Source organism: Diplotaxodon limnothrissa, linkage group LG20 (assembly GCF_057381915.1).
Source record: "Diplotaxodon limnothrissa isolate DT_005_m linkage group LG20, D_limnothrissa_male_GT1.1, whole genome shotgun sequence".
In the NCBI taxonomy this organism is placed as follows: Eukaryota; Metazoa; Chordata; class Actinopteri; order Cichliformes; family Cichlidae; genus Diplotaxodon; species Diplotaxodon limnothrissa.
This window is the reverse complement of record NC_140615.1, coordinates 30600205-30602786: the sequence shown is the minus strand read 5'-3', so window position 1 is coordinate 30602786 and position 2582 is coordinate 30600205. Positions and strand designations below refer to the sequence as shown.

General features: G+C 42.4%; 1 pseudogene; it reads left to right on the top strand.

The window, feature by feature from the left end:
* The first annotated feature begins 357 nt into the window (after positions 1–357).
* Positions 358–946, top strand: LOC146611178 (polyadenylate-binding protein 1A pseudogene; annotated as a pseudogene).
* The last annotated feature ends 1636 nt before the right edge of the window (positions 947–2582 follow it).

Sequence of the window (2582 nt, the reverse complement as noted above, 5' to 3'; positions counted from 1 at the left end):
AATAAAGGAATTCACCTGTCTGTAACACTGTGTGCTCGGGTGCTTTCCAACACAGCTACTAAACACTGACCAGTGAAGCAATAAAAAAGTACCTAAGTCAAGGGATGAGCTACCATTGAGTCTACTAACAACAGAACACTTAGTAAAAAAGAAAAAAAATGATATTTATATATATATTTATATTTATACATATATTGGTAAATGGTAAAATGGCCTGTATTTGTATAGTGCTTCACTAGTCCCCTAAGGACCCCAAAGCGCTTTACACATCCAGTCATCCACCCATCCACACACACATTCACACACTGGTGATGGCAAGCTACATATTGATTATAATTCTCCTCATTTTGAACCATAATGAGTGCTAAGGTGATGATGGAGGGTGACCGCAGCAAAGGCTTTGGCTTTGTGTGCTTCTCTTCTTCAGAGGAGGACACTAAAGCTGTAACAGAGATGAATGGACGTATTATGGCTACAAAGCCACTGTATGTGGCCCTTGCTCAGTGGAAAGAGGAGCATCAGGCTCATCTAACCAACTAGTACATGCAAAAGATGGCCACTGTCCGAGCTGTGCCCAATCCTGTCCTTCACCCATACCAGCCTGTCCCACCCTCATGGCAGCTATCCCACAGGCTCAGAACTGTGCTGTGTTCTCTGCCAAACAGCTGGCCCAGCTGGAAGTTCTGGAAGTGCGCCCTCAGCACTTCCAGAACATGCCGAATGCTATGCGTCAGTCAGCACCCAGGCCTCAGGCCTTAAACACCATCTATACAACCACCACCAACAACAACACCCAGGTCCCACACTGATGGCTGCTCAGCGTACACCCACACAGGCACTCAACCAGCGCCCTGCAAATGCTTCTGCTGCCGCAGCCCCAGTGCGTGCCAGTACAAATATGCTGCCGGTCTCTGGTCCTAGCAGCTGTCAGGAAGCCATTGTTTAGGAATGGAAACAAGGGGAAAAGGCTGAGGTACCCTGAATTAAACAAGAACAGGACTGAAAATCAGTGGCAATAGTTCTCATGGAGTGATGAAAATTTCTAATTTTGACTTAAACTGTTATCATTTGTGACACCAAAGACCCCACAAGTACACATTGTTGCAGTGTTAGTGATGTTTTTGCAGCTATCTAGCCTCTAGACAGCCTGGCCTCTTCTGAAGACTGATTAGCCAATCAAATTCATCCAAGAAGGCAATTTTTCGTGAAAAAATGAGCAGTACTCAACTGGCCCAGGAGCTCATCGACCCAGGGCGTGGGATAACTGAGACACTTTATTCATGGTAGTCAACACAGAACTGTAGAGACCCATCTTGGGGCTACACCATACTCTCTGTGACTCTTCTATTTTTCTCATTTTCAGTCTTTCAGCCATTGGGGGCAGGGATAGCTCAGTAGGTAGAGTGGTGGCACCATTGTAAGGTCAGGGGTTCAAATCCACTGAATGGCTACCCTGAGGTACCCCTGAGCAAGGTACCGTCCCTACACACTGCTCCCCAGGCGCCCAGTGGCTGCCCACTGCTTCACTGAGTGAATGGGTTAAATGCAGAGAGGAATTTCCCCACAGGGATCAATAAAGTATACATTATTATTATTTCTTTCTGAACTATTTTCGTCTCATGCTCAGGTAACCTGTAGGGCCGTGAACTCATCGTCATGCCAGGTCCCATGTTAAAATGGTGCTGTCAGTGACATACGACTGGGCAACATACAACATTGTGTGGCTCCTCCTCTGTCCGACACTACCATCTCAGAGTCAGTGTCACCCATTCATTGTGTCACTACGAAGGGTCCTTGCCACTTGGAAAGTACACAGCAAATCCAGCATGTCCAAATTAACACTGTCGGATTTGATTTCAACACTATTAAAGTGTCTATATGGGTCCACACCAGAGAGTGTTAATTTAACTCTTTTTGGAGAGTTGGTACGTTAACTCTGATTTAGTGTTAAACACCAAATCTGTCTGGAGTTGATAATTTAACACTTGGTGTTAAGAGTTTATATATTAACTCTCAAAGAGTATTTTAGTTTAACTACGTAAGAGTTATCTTCTAATTCATTCTAAAAAGCGGGAATTTTACTGTTCTGAACTTCTAGAAATTTCTTTTGGAAATAAACATTTACTAAAAAGACGCAATGGTTTTTGAAAAACATTTATTCTGAACTGTGCACCACAATTTCAAAACATTTTCTGAAAGATGTAACAGTATACATGTTCTCACTTTCATTAGAATTTTGTTTATCAAAAGGTCTGACATGGTAAATGCAAATAACAGCATTCTCATCACTTATTTCTTCAATACAATATGCATGTCCTTCATTCATCCCTTTGTGGAACTTCAACGCACTTCTGCTCTCCCCCATATTCCATCTTCACAAGCATATCCTGTGCGGAGATTGAATAAAAATTAGTTGACACTAATTAATGGCACAAATAATCCAGTAAACAATTGCAGCACAGTAAAAAAAAAAAAAAGGAATCCTCTTTGAGCCATTACTTGTGTAAAGTATTTTCCCAAAAGACAAAGACACAGGCAACAGGTAATACTGAACTAAATGTAAAACCTCAACCTTTTTAATT